At 50.4% G+C, this 17,577-nt stretch overlaps 1 protein-coding gene across 10 annotated transcripts in view; it reads left to right on the top strand.

Moving 5' to 3' along the window:
- The window catches only part of CAPRIN1 (cell cycle associated protein 1), a 1,156,748-nt gene that overhangs the window by 711,086 nt on the left and 428,085 nt on the right, over nt 1-17,577 (top strand). The window lies entirely within an intron of this gene.

Here is a 17,577-nt window from a genome sequence, read left to right as displayed (position 1 = left end):
ACTCCAGCACTCTATTGTAAAATAGGGGGTGCTGTGTCTAGAATTTTACAGGACTAAGTGAAGTCAATTTCACTCCACTGGGAAACAGTAGTTGATCCCAGAGAAGGTATTAAACCTTGGGAAATTTGGAAGACTTTTCCCTGTGTCACTACACTGAAAGTGCTTTGTGACACAATTGTAAAAGATTATTCCTATGGAGTTGGTTAGACTGCACAACCAAAAAGAAAGTGTATAAAATCACATTAAAATACATTAGTGGGAAAAAGAGTCTCTCTCTCTCCAGGTAAAAACCAAGTCCTCAAAATCCAGCAAAGTTGCTAGGGGCCTCTAAGAGTGAGGAACTTAGCTAATTTTTGAGAATTCTCGCCTAACACAAGTCTAAACTTGAGAGCAAGTAGGGCTACACAACAAGAGGTAAGTGCTCTTAGACTTTACAGTACCTTTAGTCAGAAGAAATGGTTCCTGCTGGCTTCTGTTCCCGTGTGGCTCTGCAGATCCTGTTCCTGTGCCTCAGTCGTGGGGACAAGAGGGACTCCTCCTGCAACACAATGGGAAGGTCAGCGGCAGCAATGGGCAAACTTCAATTCAGCAGCACTTCGCTGTTTCAGCGCCTCGCATCTAATGGCAAATAGCAACTCCGTATTTCTCAGATACCACTTTAGATATTCCTTGCATCTGGGGTCCAGCACTCTATTGAGGTGGATCAGGCTTTTTCAGTCCAGCTTCAGGGTAATCCGGAGGATCTTCCTGCCGCTCGGATCCGACTTAAAAGTGATCCATTCAGTTTTGTGTTCCTCTCCCTGGCACTTCGTATGCAGCAGGAGTGGAAGTACAGCCAGCTTTGGGAGGATGTCCAAACGAGTTCACTTTGGAGATGATTGGTCCCACCAACTCAAGGTGAGAAGTCATCCTTGCACGGCTTCTCTAGTTGAAACGAATTTGGAGCTTCAGCACAGCAGCAGGGCATCACCGGGCAAACCAATGGTCCAGGAGTTGCAGCAGGCGTCTCTTCCAAGTTCTTCTTCGGATTCCTTCCAAGTTCGCTCATTCATTCCAGCCTAACTATCAATCACACAGCAGGGTCGCTGTCCTTGCCGGACAGTCAGCCGGCCAATCACCTTTGGGTGCATTCCTGTAACCAAGGGGATTAAGCACAGGGAGTTTCGTGCGCCCCCTCACTTCCTGCCCCTGCCAGACATACTGGAGCCAGAGGCGGGCTTCACTTGTGAATCTCGCCAAAGACAAAACAAACAAAGGTACTAAACTTGGTGTGCCGCGCAGAGTAAATCTCAAGAAGGACCTTTCTGACAAGAAATGGCAAAGAAATATGACCGAGCCATTTTGACAATATGGGCACCTTACTGCATCTGCGAAACGCAGCCTGCAGTAAAAACACACAATGGTAGTAAAAAGAAAACCACTGCCACCAGCCATTAATTGTAGAACGAGTAACATAAAATGTTACATGATAAACTAGACAAAGGGGATACTAAGTAACCCCTCCATCACCCTATGGTAAGATAGTGTGTGCTGGGTCTAGAAAGTAAAAAAATGTAAAGCCAATTTCACTTCACTGCTCTTGGAAACAGTTTCACCAAGAGAAGGTATTTAAACCTTTGGGAAATCTAAGACTTCCCTGTGTCACTGCACTGAGGGTGCTTTGTGTCACAATGTAAAGATGATGCCTATGGAGTTTCTCAGACTCCTTTCAAAAGAAACAGAGTTTAATCACAGAAAAAATACATGAGCGAGTGGTGAAAAGGGTCTCTCTCCAGATCAAAAGTCCTGAAGTCCAGTAAAAGAGCTTGGTCTCTAAGGTAGAAGGTAATTAGCACATTTCTGAGATTCTCCCAAACATCCCATATCGCTGATGCCGCCGACTCTCCCAGCTCATGGAAAAATACAATCTTGGTGCCTATCTTTAAAAGTGGTCACAGAACAAAGCCTGACAATTATCGACAATTGATTTAATAGACTCCTTCAGTAAAATCTTAACCAAACCAGTTCTAAAAGATCTAACAAAGTAGGCTGAGGAAACCAGGTTACTGAGCCCTTTACAAACAGGCTTTATGAAGGGCGTGATGAGTGTGATGGCTTTGTCTCCCTGCACTTCTGACATAGGCGGTATATTTGGTAAATCCCTATATGTAGCAGTATTTGACTTAACAGCAGCTTTTGACAAATTAACATTGTTTTTTACGGGCAACTGGAGAAGTGGGGAATTGGCCAGGGCCTACTGAGATCCTGCTGCTATATAGGAATAATTCTGTGAAAGTGAGCCTGAGCACTGAGGGTGACCTGTCTCTTCCTGTCACAAAAGCAGTAAGTTAGGGATGTGTACTGGCGCCCACCCTTTTTAATCTCTACCTAGCTGATTTGTGTAAAGATTGCTCATCTTGGAACAGCTGATTTGTGAAAAGAATGCTTATCTTGGAATGACTATGCCCTGAGATGGATGTAGGTCTATTTGATGTTTACAAAATTGACCTTTTCCGATTTGACCGAATTTATTTTGTTCTTGTTACGCTCACCTGATATCCCCGGGGCGTCTGGAAGGCTCTGAGATCTGGAACCCTGTATGCATAGTTGCCCAGTGATGAATAATTACTCTGCAATTACAGAAGGGAGGATTTGTGAGAACTGTCTATAATGGGTGAATCTCCCCTCTCCCTCTGACCGAGTCCCTTCCCACTGGGTTCTTTTCTCACCTTAGTTATTTGTAGGGTGAGCTATCCGTCCTGTGTTTCTTGTACAAGGGTGCTTGACGTTTGTTGGCGAGCTGCCCGAGTTGCTTCACTGGTGCAGTACGCCTTCCTTGGGCCCAGGCTTGCTGTGTCCCCGTATGCTGGTAGGCAGGTAGGTTTGTTAATTGTAAGTCTTTGTTCTGTTTATAGTGGGAATTTGTTAATGTCTTTATCTCCTTCTTTTCAGGTGCGAAGGTCTTGATGCTGGCGTGCCGGATGGAGAGGCACGTTTTATAGGTAAGAGAAAGCGCAAAGCGCAACGCCTTTCTTTTAAAGCTAACCTGTGTTTTCTTCTTCGCCTGGTACTGCGGTTGGATGAGAGCACGATGAAAAACAGGCCCCCGGAATATGTTAAGTACAGCGCTGTGCGGTTGTTTAATATTGAAAGCGAACCTGAATGTCTCTTCCTTTGCAGATGTTGCAGTGGTGCTCCGGATGGAAGCGTGGCGTAGCACGATGGAATTCAGGTAAGACTGATGGAATTCGATGTTTTGTAAGCACGCGTTCTAATATTTTTCCCTTTCTCATTATTGCAGGTCGAAATGTTCAAACAGCAGTCATGGTAGCGGTTTGCTGGAAGTCCTTAAGCTAGTACTCGCATGCGAGTGATGTTTCTTCTTCTCGGTTTCCACAGATTGCAGCCCAGCTGAGATGCTTAGTGCTGGATGGTGTTTTCGCAGGTAAGACAAAATTTTGTTCTTGTTTTTGCAGGATTACAGGAAGATGCTGAAGACCAGGAGCTGGACACAGTGAGCGTCGCGCTGCTGGTTACAGAATAACCGATGTTCTGCAGTCAGGGTGTGGTTTATATAGCCCAGGTAAAGTAGTACCAGGGAAAAGTAGTTCCAGGCCTGCCCACCCAAAACACTAGACTGCATGGCTTGGTTCATAGAACTAGACTGTGTGGGTGCTTCCATGTTGGATTTAAAGGCCCATGTACATAAATGGGACCTAGTTTGAACAGCCCTTCCTTCCTACATATGAGCCTGGTGCCAAAGGCGCCAGGACTGGCTCCAGGGGCCCTTTTGCAGTGGTTTAAGTCACTCAGGGTTCTGGTGGGAGCCTGCTTGTGCCCCCTCAGTGGTCATGACAGTTCTCCAGCATGGGGTCTGGCATAGATTCACATGCTCATGAATATCCCTGACGTCAGGCTGGGAATCCTCGGTAAAGAAAGTGTTTTCAGTTTATTTTCTGAACTGTCTTTCTCCTAACAACCAATCACTGGTCTCTGGGTCATACTGCCCCTAGCCAATGAAAGCCCTCTACCTAAGCCCCTCCTCTGGCAGCCAACTGCAGATTTTTACCAGACGTTCAAGTGTTGGGAGTCCTCGTGCTTTATCTCTTGAGCTTTTACTGCGTTTGCGATTTTACTTAGTTTGCCCCAATCTTTTCGGTCAATCGAGCCTCAAGCGCCATCGATCCATCATCCGACTAACAGGGACCTGTTTTTCAGAACTTTCTACACCCCTCAATGGTGATTTTTCATCACGTTCACTTCTTGGAGGATTCCAGAGGATTCTTGGAGGCAATGCCGCGTGGACATGGCTGCAGATAAGAGACTCAACGCCTCTGTTCAGGATTTGCCCAGGATGCGGCCTACAGAACATTTTCCTGGACGATGGGCATTCCCTTTGCCTCTGCTGCCTGCATACTGACCAGACGCACGTGGAGGCGGCCTGTGCATTCTACAAGGATATGGTGCCCCGCACCATGAAGGACCGTCGCGAGCGGCTCAAAAAGTGGCTCCAGTTAGGTGAGCCCCGGTCAACCAGCCGCAAGAAGAAATCCGAGCGGTCTTCTAAGACCTTTGAGGGTGCTGTGGCGATGGGGGCCCAACAGAAGACAAATCGCAGTGAGTCCGCGGAGCGGCCAGGGCGGGCGCATAATCTCTGGCACCTTCGACCATGAGCCAACAGTCCGGCTGGGTGAAGAGGCAGTCTGAGCACCTGGGTAAGCTTCTGGGGAAGTCCCAGTCGGCTCCCACAGAGAAGGCCAAAGGGGAGCGTGGTGCTGACCCCCCACGGTGAAGGCCCCCGACATGACCAAGGTCGTGAAGGTCCAATTTCACCTGGCGAAAAACCTCAATTGGAAGGAGTGGTGGCATCCCTGGCGAAGGCCGTTGATGCAGGTTCACAGGAATCGGCACCCAGAGCGATTGTTTCCCTGCCGGCCAGGAGGGAAATCCTCTTTTCTTCCCGTAGAGAAGACGCCGGTGAAGACTGACGTCTCCCCTGATTGAGAAGAGGGGGGGGGGGGCACGTTAGTCCAGCAAGGCACGGACATCTATTCTGAGGAGGAGCTTGCTGTTCTTAAGACCACCGTGGATGAAAGGTCTATCGAGACCAGGTCCTACGGGATGGACCCCGACTTGGCAGGTGTGGAGAGTGGCGAAGGCGGACAAGGAAGAGCAGGGCGGTCAGGATCCAGAGGATACTACGCCGCTGCTGCCGCCCCATCCACCGCAGCCGCCTCAGCGGCCTCCGGCGGACTTTTCGGTGGACATCCTTCAGGCTTTGCACACACTGTGCTCAGAGATTCAGACAAGGATGCGCCTGTCGCCGGAGGGAGACCCTGCGACACCTGGGCCGTTGGGAGAACCCCGCACAAGAGTTCACCCTCTTCCTCCTTACCATCCACCGCCTCCCTCCCCTCCACCGAGGGAGGAGATGGAACTGGATACGGCAAAGACTGGCACGGGTATGGACGACCGAGTGGATCTCCTGTCCCCGCCACCCAGAGCCTCGCCACCCGACAAGATTGGCTTGTTTCATGCCATGATCTCGAGGGCCTCAGAGTTGTTCCAACTGGCTCCCGAGGAGGACGAGGGCTTCCTGTACCAGCACAGGGAAGCCAAGAGGAAGACTGTGCTGTCTATCCTACTGTTGGGCCACATTTGGGAAGAGGGGCTGTCCCTCATGAAGAACCCGTCCTCTGCCCCAACGAAGAGGGACCGGTACGAGAAAAAGTACAGGGTGCCAGACTCTGCACCCAAGTGCATGAGATCACAGCCTTCCCCGGATTCTGTGGTCTCGACGGCAGCTAGGAAGAAGTCTGCGGGTTAACCTGAGTCAATGTCCTCACCCGTCCAACCCAAAAACAACCTCCCCCCCCCCCTCCTCCCCCCAGAAAGCGAAGGAAAGAAGCTGGACTGCATGGGACGAGTCATCTCATTGGCAGCGACGACCATCAATGCGGCAAACGCCCTCTCCATTGCGGCTCATTACGACAGGGAGCTCTGGTTCAAGATTGCTCCCCTCCTGGACTTACTCCCCGACGTCAAGAGCGGAAGCGCTGGAGATTCTGCAGGAAGGCGAGGTGGCATCGGACCATGCCATCACAGTGGCCACAGACATCACAGACACAGGATTCTGCCAGATGGGCAACAGCATTTGCCTTCATCAGCTGGGTTGGTTGAAGGCCACTAACTTCCACCAGGATGTGCAGTTGAAGGTGTTTGGACATGCCCTTTGACGGGGATAACTTGTTTAGCAAGACTGTGGACGAGTCTCTTCAGGCCATCAAGGTGGATACCGAGACGGCACACGCTTTGGGCACGCTTCAGCAGCGAAGACCGTCCTTTCGCACCTCCGGAGGAAAGTCTCAGGGTTCCTCCAAAGGCTTCGGTGGGTTCTCGTCATGCTACCGTCAACCGTCCCACTCTTTGAACCGGGAGGCCTACAGGGGCCACAGCAAGCCTGGATGTGGTCACCATGGTCCCCAAGGTGGCTCCTCCACGGCGAAGCAGGACTGAACCGGCCGGGACGTCAGGCCCCCACCCATGCACCCTGGTGGGAGGCCGGCTGGCGAACTTAGTTGGCGTGTGGAAGGCCAGCTCCACCGACCGTTGGGTGCTGGACGCGCTGGCCCACGGTCATACTTGAATTCCAAAGGAAGTGTCCACGTATACCACCCGTGGCCAGACAAGAAAACCAGGTCCCCCAGCTTCTGCTGGAGGTGCGGACCATGCTGAGGAAGAGTGCGATGGAACTCGTCCCAAAGAGGCTCTGATACTTCCTCGTCAAGAAGACGGGCAGTTGGAGGCCCATCCTGGACCTCCACTGCTTGAACTACTACATCAGATCCCAGAAGTTCCGGATGGTCACCCTTCAGCACGTGCTAGGACAGCTGGAAGGGGATTGCCTGTCGTCGTTGGACCTGGAGGATGCATACTTTCACATCCCCATCCACAAAGGACACCGCAAGTTCCTGCGCTTCGTGGTTCAAGGGCAGCACGATCCGTTAAAGGCCCTCCCCTTCGGACTAAAGTCGGCGCCAAGGGTCATCAAGTGCCTGGCGCCAGTGGCGGCGCAACTGTGGCTGCGCAACTGTGGCTGCGAGGGATCCATGTTTACCCCTACCTGGACGATTGGCTCATTCGAGGGAAATCGAGGGATATCGCTGTCGCTCACACAGTGGAAACCGTCCAGCTGCTGACGGAGCTCGGGTTCTCGGTGAACTATGCAAAGTCTTGCTTAGTGCCATCGCACAACACACTGTTTCTGGGGTCTCGCCTCAACACAGTGTTGTGCCTGGCTTCTCCGTTAGAGGAGAGGATAGCAGCCATCCTTGGCAAGGTGCAACGGCTGTTTGCCAGGGTAAGGTCCATAAAATCCCTTCTCGGCATGATGTCATGCAAATACCTTGTTCGATTGTGCATGCTGTGGATGCGGCTACTGCAAGAGTACCTTGACGCCCGTTGGATCCAGGTATCGGGAAGCTTCGAGGACAAGATCTCTCTCGACGATGTTCCGTTGAGCGATACGGTGGTGGGGTGTCAGCGCGACGGATGCCTCTGGAAGGAGGGGGCGCGCAAATCGGCGGTCTCCACGCAAGAGGCCTGTGGCTGCCGGAGGAGAAGGCGTTGCATATCAACTTTCTGGAGCTACGGGCAGTGTTTTGGGCCCTCAAGTCCTTTCTTCTGTCCCTCAAGGGTAAGGTGGTACGGGTCTTCACGGACAACACCACCACGATGTTCTACATCCAGAAGCAGGGGGGACCAGATCCCCAGCACTCTCCAGACAGCCTATGGCACTGCGCCGTGGCCCAGGAGCTATTCCTCGTCCTGTTTCATCTGATGGGAGTGAAGAACATCATCACCAACACCCTCAACAGGGATCTGCGCTCGTGTCACGAGTGGGAGCTTCGGCAGGATCAAGTGGATCTTCTGTTCTGACGATGGGGCAATCCCCACATCGATCTGTTGGCGACGAGCACCAAGTACCGGAGGTTTGCCAGCAGGTTTCCCCAGCCGAGGAGCATGGGGGATGCGTTTTTTCCTGTGGGACGGCCTGTTTCTCTATGCGTCGCCTCCGTTGCTTCTGCGACTCATCAGTGAACTCAGACGGTCCCGGTGCAGGATGATCCGCGTCCCACCGGCGTAGCTGAGACAAATATGGTACCCGGACCGTCTGGACTTGTCTGTGTCCCCTCCAGTCAGGCTTCCGGCAGACGCAGATCTGCTTGCCAGGGAAGGAGGTGCGATTCTGCACCACGACCCAGGGTCGCTGAACTTGCAGGCCTGGCTCTGCAGCACTAGAGTTTGGAGGATACGTGATCCCGGCGGACTGCAAGGCGGCGCTTGCCAAGGCCAGGCCTTCATCTACACTGAAGTGCTACGGACATAAATGGAAGAGGTTCACTGTCTGGTGCCGTACACAGAAGATAAACCCTCTACGGATTACGACCCCTCAGGTGCTGCCGTACTTGCTGTCGCTGGCCAAAGCAGGGCAGGCACACACTTCCATCAAAAGTCATCTGGTGGTTATCTCCCGCTACACCAGAACTCCGGGGCGGTTGTCGCTGTGGTCGCACCGCCTGGTCAAGGAGTTAATGAAAGGACCTTTCCGCTCGTTCCTGCCAGTAAAGGGTCCGGCCCCAGCGTGGAAGCTCAATGTGGTGCTGACTAGGCTCATGGGTCCTCCGTTCGAGCCTATGCATTCGGCGTCGCTGAAATTCCTATTGTGGAAGGCCGCGTTTCTTGTGGCCATCACCTCCGCACGACGAGTCGGAGAGATCCAGGCCCTCTCCTCTAAACCTCCGTACTTAACATTCCACAAAATGACGGTCGTGCTGCAGACGCACCCCTCCTTCGTGCCCAAGGTTCCGTCGGGCTTCCATCTCAACGAGCCCTTGGGGTTACCTGTTTTCTTCCCGTCGCCTTCGTCGCCGTCTGAGAGAACTTTGCACTTTCTGGATGTGGCTAGAGCGCTGAAGTTCTATGTGGACCGCACAGTTTTTCGGAAGACATCACAGCTGTTTGTGAACTTTGGCCCTATGAACCAAGGGAAGGCTCTCTCCAAGGCTTCCATTTCTAGGTGGCTCACCAGCTGCATCACCCATTGTCACCGGTTGGCAAACCGACCGTTGCTTGGCTGTCCGAGAGTCCATTCGACCAGAGTGATCGTTGCAACTAGAGTGTTCCTGTCTGGTGTGCCTCTGCTGGACATCTGCAGGGCAGCGTTGACTGGGATTCCAGGGACAAGTCCAGAGTCGGCCAAGAAGTGCTGCGCAACCTGTTTGCTTGAAGGTGATCCTGGTGAGGAGGTAGTAAGAGTTGCTTAATGTTGCGATGTTGAAATGCTTCATGTTGAGCCTTGCCACCTCCCGTGGTTGTGCATGTGTGGAACGCTATGTATTCTTTATTCATGAGCATGTGAATCCATGCCAGACCCCATGCTGGAGAAGTAACAAGTTACTCACCTATAACTGTTCTCCAGCATGGGTCTGGCATGGATTCACATGCGAACCCTCCCGCCTACACATCTGCGGTCTTCTCTTGGTCCTACTGCCACTTTACCAGCTACCAAATCTGAAGATGGCTGCCAGAGGAGGGGCTTAGGTAGAGGGCAGTAATTGGCTGGCGGCAGTATGACCCAGATACCAGTGATTGGTTGTTAGGAGAAAGACAGTTCAGAAGTGAAACTGATTTTTTCTTTACCGAGGATTCCCAACCTGACGGGTAATATTCATGAGCACGTGAATCCATGCCAAACCCATGCTGGAGAACAGTTACAGGTAAGTAACTTGTTCCTTTGTTTTTGTTTGAAAATGGGGGGGAACCCCCCATTAACCTATTCTCTTACCCAACCCCACAAAAATATTTAAAATTGACTGAAATGATTAAAGAATTGGAACAACAAATTCTGTCAATTGGGCCACAATCGGGTATGCTAATGCCCAGAGATGGTGTGATCTAAGGGTTAATATCATTGCCCACATAGACAATCTCTTCTAGATTACACCTCAGCCGGTTTACAAAGGCTCCTGGATGGAGCGCAAGCATATTTCGGATAGAATCATTTAGAAATTAATCCCCCTAAATTTTATGTAATTATTTTTCTGATGTTTGTTAATCTGCTTAGAATCACATGCTGTGCATAGGTCTGACATCCAGTGGTCACTGCGGAGTATTGCATTTTGTTTTTCGTAGTCGAAAAGGGACGTCGACAAGGCGTGTCTGAAATACTATCCCTATAGTGACGTGCGTTGTACCCACAATCCCTCACACGTCGAGGTCCCTCAGATTGTTTTTTTCCGCCCAGCTACTGGTCGCCTTTAAGCGGAGCTCCTCGAGAGACATTGCAGATTTCTTCTCCTCGACCTTTGGTCGTTTTCCTACTTAATATATAACACATCGATCCCTCCCTCGACGCAGTTGTGAAGCTGTCTCCGCCGAGCAAGATCTTCGACGGAGGGGACGAGCGGAGGAGATCCTTCGGCGTTGCCGAACATGTGGCCTGGCCTCGCAGGCCAAATACAGTAGGGAGAGTGGGGTCGTGGGACATCTCTGGTTCTTTTCTGAGAATGCCTTTCCTTTTCCCCTTCCTTTCCCTTGGGGTCGTTATCACGATTTATTGCCTCGGCTATGGAGAGGACACCCTTTAGGTTTTGCCCGCTTTGCAAGGGCAAGTTTACTTGGAAGGACAAGCATTCACGGTGTAACCGCTGCTTGCCCCTCGATCACAAAGAGGAGGGTTGCACGGCTTGTCGGCTTCTTAAGCCAAAGACTCTAAAAGACCGTAGGGTCAAGAGGTGGGCGGCCTACGCTATGTCGAAGGCCGATTCTTCACCCGCCGCTGCTACCACCGACAGTGACGAGGAACGTGATAACACGACCTCCGCTACGGAAGTCGTAGACCCCGCTAAAGAGCGCTCGCACTCTTCGTCGTCTGTCCCCGGCCCCGACAGGCTCGGCTCACGCCCTGCTTATGGGGAGGAACACCCCGGCGACACTGACGCACACGATACCACACATAAGCACACAACCCATGGCTATTCTTTGTCGAAGACGAAGAAAGCATCAGCGCCCAAGGAGACGCAGGTTCCACCGGCGGCCTCCTCGGACCGTTCAGGTTCGAAGCCCCTCTCGCAGCCGCGACCAGTGACTGGGCTTTTGGCAAATAAGGGCGCCGCCCCCAAACCATCGGCCGGAGCGCACCAGCAGAGAGCGCACGCCGCCGTAGAACGATCGACACCCGTAACGTCGAAACCACAGCCCAAAGCTGACAAACGAGTCGCAGAGTGCTTGGCGAGGATCGTTGTAGCCGACGCCCAGAAGCTTACGCCGAAAGACACGTCGAGCGCTACGCAAAGGTCGAAAGACACGCCGAAAAAGCCCGAAGAAAGACCTACCCCCTTCAGTCGGGGGGACCCCCAGCACACCGGAAGGCGACGGGACACTTTCCTCGACGTTATGGGAGAGGTCGAGCCGTTTTCAGCTAGATGACACTAATTTTCCCCCGCTAGACCGCTCAGGGGTACCCCATGAAACCATGGAAAGGCTCCATCTCTGCATGGAGAGAATGGAGAGGTTTATGAAGACCCAGAACCCTCCTACTCCCAAGAGAACAAGAGAAGGGCCTCAGGAGGACCCCAGGGCCAAATTCCCGAGACTATTCAATCCCCAGCAGGACACAGCCTCAGATTTCCATAATGTGTATGACCTCACTGGTGAGGAACAATACTTGGAGGAGGAGGATGAATTTGTGGACGATGAAGAGGGACAGAACCAGGAGGAAGGTCTGGAAGACAGCCCAGACATGGTAGGAGAAGGCTTCGGAGAAAATCCAGAAGAAGGACCTTCTCATCCCTGGCAATCCCCATCAGTATATTCGGACACTGATGTCCTGAACCTTAATCCTCCTGACAATTCACCTGTTAGAAACACGTCTCCCATTGACGATCAGCCCACATTCAATGCCCTGTTGCGCAGAGCAGTAGCACATTTCGAACTGGACACTGGGGAGATCTCTCCTGAAATAGACTTTGTGGAAAGAGTAATTAAGGAGAAACCCCCGGTCAGCCAGACCATTCCCCTCCTCGCTTCAGTGAAGAGAAGAATCATCCCTTCGCTATCCACACCCGCACTAATCAGAGGAGTTAATCCAAGAATTGAAAAACTTTTCACTCCTTCACCCTCAGACCCGCTGTACATCAGGGGACATTCCATTCCGGATTCCCTTGTAGTAACTAATACAAGGAAGAGGGCAGGGGTGCCGCTGTCCACCAGCGAGGCACCACCTGACAAGGAGGGCAAGAGGTTATATGCCCTTGCAAAGAGAGTCACATCCTCGGCTGCCTTTTCGGCAAGAATTGCGAACACCAATTCTTTGCTAGCTAGCTACGCAGACGCGCAGTGGGCCAAACTGCGCAAAGATGCCGAAGAAGCGCCGGAACCTCTACGTACACGCCTGCTATCAACTATTGGCGAAGGAACCCAGGTCAACCAGAGTATTGTAAAGAACTCTCTGGATGCTGCAGAGACAGCGGGACGTTCCCTGGTTCAGGGAATACTCCTAAAACGCCATGTATGGCTGCGCAACTCAGGGTTCAAACCGGAGACACAGGCGTCTTTAATAAATAAACCTGTTGAAGACTCAAACCTCTTAGGGAAAGCGGTGGATGAGGCTCTGGAGATGGCTAAAAAAGAGCTCGATACTATCAAAACTCTTGACCAGATCTCTAAGCCCACTACCAGACGCGGCTATGGCAACAAATGCTTTTTTCGTGGCCAACAGCAGAATCGGCAGCAACACTACCCTGCCACCAATTATCAGACCAATAGTGGGCAGTACAGCCAAAGAGGCCAGCGCCGTGGCAAAGGGAGAGGTCGGGGGTCCACCCCCAGAGGCTCCCAAGCCCCCAGTAACACCAAGTGACGCGAAGATTTGCGTCCCCTCCCATGCAACACCGGTCGGGGGCCGGATAACATCCTTTCTTCCAGCATGGGAGGGAATAACGTCAGACCGCTGGGTACTTTCCACCGTAGCCCACGGATACTGCATCGAATTCAACGGTTCCCCAACATACAGACCCCCGAGGGGACGACGCATGACACCGGAACACCTTGCCATCCTTCTCCAAGAAGTACAACTGCTGGAAAAAGGAGCCATAGAGGTCGTGCCTCTATCTCAGGTAACGGAAGGTATTTATTCAGTGTACTTCCTTGTACCCAAAAAGGATCTAACCATGCGCCCTGTATTAGATCTGCGCCCAGCGAACAAGTTTATCAAACCCCAGAAGTTTCGTATGGTGACCTTACAGGAAGTGATCCCACTGCTATCACAATGAGATTACATGACAACATTTGACATGAAAGATGCATACTATCATATTTTAATGTTGGCAGCGCACAGAAGATACCTCAGGTTCATGATAGAGGGCAAAACACTACCAGTTCAGAGTGCTACCCTTCGGCATAGCATCTGCACCAAGGGTATTCACGAAGGTACTGGCAGTGGCAGCGGCCCACCTGCGCAGGTTGTCCATCCCAGTTTACCCTTACCTCGACGACTGGCTCATAACAGGGGATTCTTACGAAACATGCTTCTCCAATACCCAAAAGACTGTAGACCTTTTGTTCCAGTTGGGCTTCTCCATCAACGAAAAGAAGTCCAGCCTAGACCCCAGCCAAATCAAACAATTCCTAGGGGCTCTAATTCAAACAAAGGACTGCCTCGTCTTCCCCTCCAACGAGAGGGTCCAAAACATGCTGTTTCAGATCCCTCAATATGTGACCGGTCGAGAGGTGACGGTACGCAAAGCAATGCGCTTGCTAGGCATGATGGTGTTGTGTATTTATTTGGTACCTCACGCGCGCCTGCGCCCTATGCAAGAGTGGCTCAACAGCCAGTGGTGTCAGGCCAGCGGACTATGGGACGATCTAGTGGTGGTCTCGCAGGCCTTGCTTCCCTCGCTACGGTGGTGGACAAAGGAAAACCTGGAAAGAGGGAAACCCTTTGCCACACCCGTGGCGGAAGCCACTCTAACCACAGACGCATCCCTCACAGGATGGGGGGCTCACCTATCCCATCAGACTGCTCACGGAGTGTGGACTCCGAACGTAGCATCCAAACACATAAATCTACTGGAGCTACTAGCTGTGTTCAAGGCGCTAAAAGCCTTCCAGGAACACCTACAAGGCAAGACTATGTTGGTCCTTACAGACAGCACCACAGCCATGTACGACATCAACAAGCAGGGGGGCACCCACTCTCCAGGACTGTCCAAACTGGCCCAAAATATATGGAAGTGGGCTCTCAAACAAAACATGTTCCTACTGTCACAACATGTACCAGGGGAACTCAATCTGCTGGCAGACAAACTCAGCAGAGATTTCCCCCTGCCCGAAGAGTACGAATGGCGACTGCACGAAGACATTGTCTTCGTCTTCACAGAATGGGGATTCCCAGAAATAGACCTGTTCGCAACCCTGGAGAACTCACAATGCCAAAGTTACGCCTCCAGGTACCCCCAGAACCAATCCAAGGGGAACGGTCTGTCGATGCAATGGTCAGGGAAATTTGTTTACGCTTTTCCCCTCCGACTCCCCTTCTCAACAAGGTGGTGCATAAGATGCACCAGGAACAAGTGACCATGATACTGGTGGCCCCAATGTGGGCCCGACAGCCATGGTTCGCTCACTTGATGATGTCTCTATCTCCCCCAGTGAAACTCCCCTGCCCTTACAACATGCTGTCATAAGACAAGGGCAGAACTCTGCATCCATGCCCCCAGAACATGAACTTAGCAGCTTGGCTCCTGAGATCATAGAATTCGGACATCTACAGCTCCCGCAGAGATGCATGGACATCCTCAGGGAAGCCAGAAAACCTAACACTCGCCACTGCTATTCTAGCAAGTGGAAGAGATTTGTCATCTGGTGCAGAGGAAAAAGCATCAACCCGATTGACTGCTCTCCCACACATATTGTTCTATACCTGACCCACTTATTGGATTCAGGTCTAGTGTTCAATTCCATTAAAGTCCACCTAGCGGCACTTTCTGCATACACCACTTCCCAACTCAGTGTCGTGGTGGAAGATCCCTGTTATAAAGGCCTTCATGGAGGGAGTAAAGAGAATACACCCCCCGATAGCTGACCCAACTCCCGGATGGGACCTTAACGTGGTACTTACCAGACTCATGGGCTCACCATTCGAACCCATGCACAAAGCATCTCTTAAACACCTCACTCTTAAGACTGCTTTTCTAATAGCTATCACCTCCATCAGGAGAGTAAGTGAACTACAGGCTCTTTCTGTTCTAGACCCCTTCGTTACAGTTCACAGAGATAAGGTGGTTCTACGCACGCACCGAAGGTTTGCTCCGAAATTCATCTCAATTCCACGTAAACCATTCTATCTAACTGCCAACGTTCTTTCAAAATCCTTCCAACTTGGGAGAAAAAACTCTGCACACACTAGATGTGCGCAGAGCGGTCATGTTCTACATGGAAAGAACCAGACCACTGAGGAAGACTAATCAGTTCTTCGTCTCGGTGGCAGCAGGAAGAGAAGGGGATGCAGTTTCAAAGTCCACTATTTCTACATGGATTGTTCAATGCATCACTCTCTGCTATGCTCTTGCTAAGAGAGAACTGCCCTTTAAGCCAAGAGCACACTACTCGAGGCACGGGGGCGTCCATAGCATTCATTGCAAATGTTCCCCTTGAGTCCATCTGCAAAGCGGCTACCTGGAGTTCTTTGCACACCTTTACAAAACACTACTGTCTAGATGCACACTCGAGATCTGACTCCCAGGTGGGACAGGCAGTATTAAGACATCTTTTCTCTACTGTTCCTTCTCATAACCCACCGCCAACTCCGGGTACTGCTCGCTGGTCTATGCACAGCATGTGATTCTAAGCAGATTAACAAACATCAGAAGACAATGCATTACTTACCGTAAAAGCATTTCTGATGGTTGTATCTGCTTAGATTTGCATGCGCCCACCCTTCCTCCCCGCTCGGATGGAAGGAACATAGACTTCCTTTTATATCTCTTTTCTGTAATCACTCACGTCTAGAAGGCTCCCTCAGGGCAGAAAAATACAAACAGAGGGAGCTCGACGCGCGAGGGATTGTGGGTACAACGCACGTCACTATAGGGATAGTATTTCAGACACGCCTTGTCGACGTCCCTTTTCGACTACGAAAAACAAAATGCAATACTCCGCAGTGACCACTGGATGTCGGACCTATGCACAGCATGTGAATCTAAGCAGATACAACCATCAGAAATGCTTTTACGGTAAGTAATGCATTGTCATTCTACTAATCGTAAATTGCTGTCTTGCACCTGGAACATTCAGATTAGGTTTGAGCACGTCTCTACTATATTTGGGTTTCCTGATATCCTCAAGCAGTTTCAATTACAAAAGGAAAAATTGAATAAAAAATTTGCTTGGCTATCAGACTGCTGAAGGTACTGAAGAATAAGTGCTGTGCTTTTTCATTTTTGCCACTGATAGATCTATACAAGTAAAAGATCACGGCAATGATTCTATATGGGTGTGAGCTGATTCCTTTTGAAAATACACTATTTTTGGACTGATTGGAAGGAAATATTTGGAAGGCAGTTTTGGGCCTCCAAAGTCCATCCCTATTACCACAATCAGACTGGAATTCGATCTCACATCTTGGTGGGCCCAATATATAAAGAAAAGTATCTTGCTGCAGACGGAAATTGAGAACGATGAGTACACGTTGAGATTCTATATAGAGGGTCTCCTAAATGGTAGTCTGGACTGCAATTCCTTTCTGTCCAAATTTCACAAACGTTACGAGGGTTACTTATAGTTGATTCCATTGGACAATTCAGAGATTATGCAAAAAAAGGATGATAATACTCTGGGACTGAAATACCGACCACGAAGACCTAAAAGACTAGAATTGTACAAAGATAATCATCATTTATTTTCTCCCATGGATAAGCTCAGAACTTTGAAAATTCCTATTAAAAAAATAGGGACTTGTATTTTAAATTTCGTTTGAATGCTTTGCCAACATTAAAAGCTATAGGTCCAAAAATTGTCTTACCAAGTGAACTTTGTGGTTGTGCTTGTGGGCTGGCTCCCATTGAATTCCTTTACCATTTGGTATTTGAGTGCCTTTATGAACCACAGAATTTGGCATTTGGGCGGGTTCATTCATTCGACATCTTGAGTTCTCACTTAAAGCCTATCGGAAAGGTTGATGTTAACCTCTAACTATACATTTTAATAGCCCTGTCTAAACTGTTATAAGAGATATTTGTGGAATTGAAGAACAGAATGGTAGCGGGGGGGCTGCCTGCAGGGTGATTTGGGACTAACTAAGCAGTTTTTTATAATTTGGAGTAGGATTGAAATCTAATTGGGATTGTCTTTACTCAGGTTTCATTATAAGGGACCAATGAGGGACTACTAGGCAAAATTGTGGTCCGAGAACTTTTTTACTGACATTCCTATGGTAGCCTGTATTTATTCTGTTTCAAAAGTGTGCCTATAGTAGGACACCATATTCTTTTGTTATTTTATAAAGGTGTAAAAATAGATTAGAAACTTTAAAAGTTT

Source organism: Ambystoma mexicanum, chromosome 11, assembly GCF_040938575.1.
Source record: "Ambystoma mexicanum isolate Mex_15411 chromosome 11, UKY_AmexF1_1, whole genome shotgun sequence".
NCBI lineage: Eukaryota > Metazoa > Chordata > Amphibia > Caudata > Ambystomatidae > Ambystoma > Ambystoma mexicanum.
This window is presented reverse-complemented; position numbering and strand designations above follow the sequence as displayed.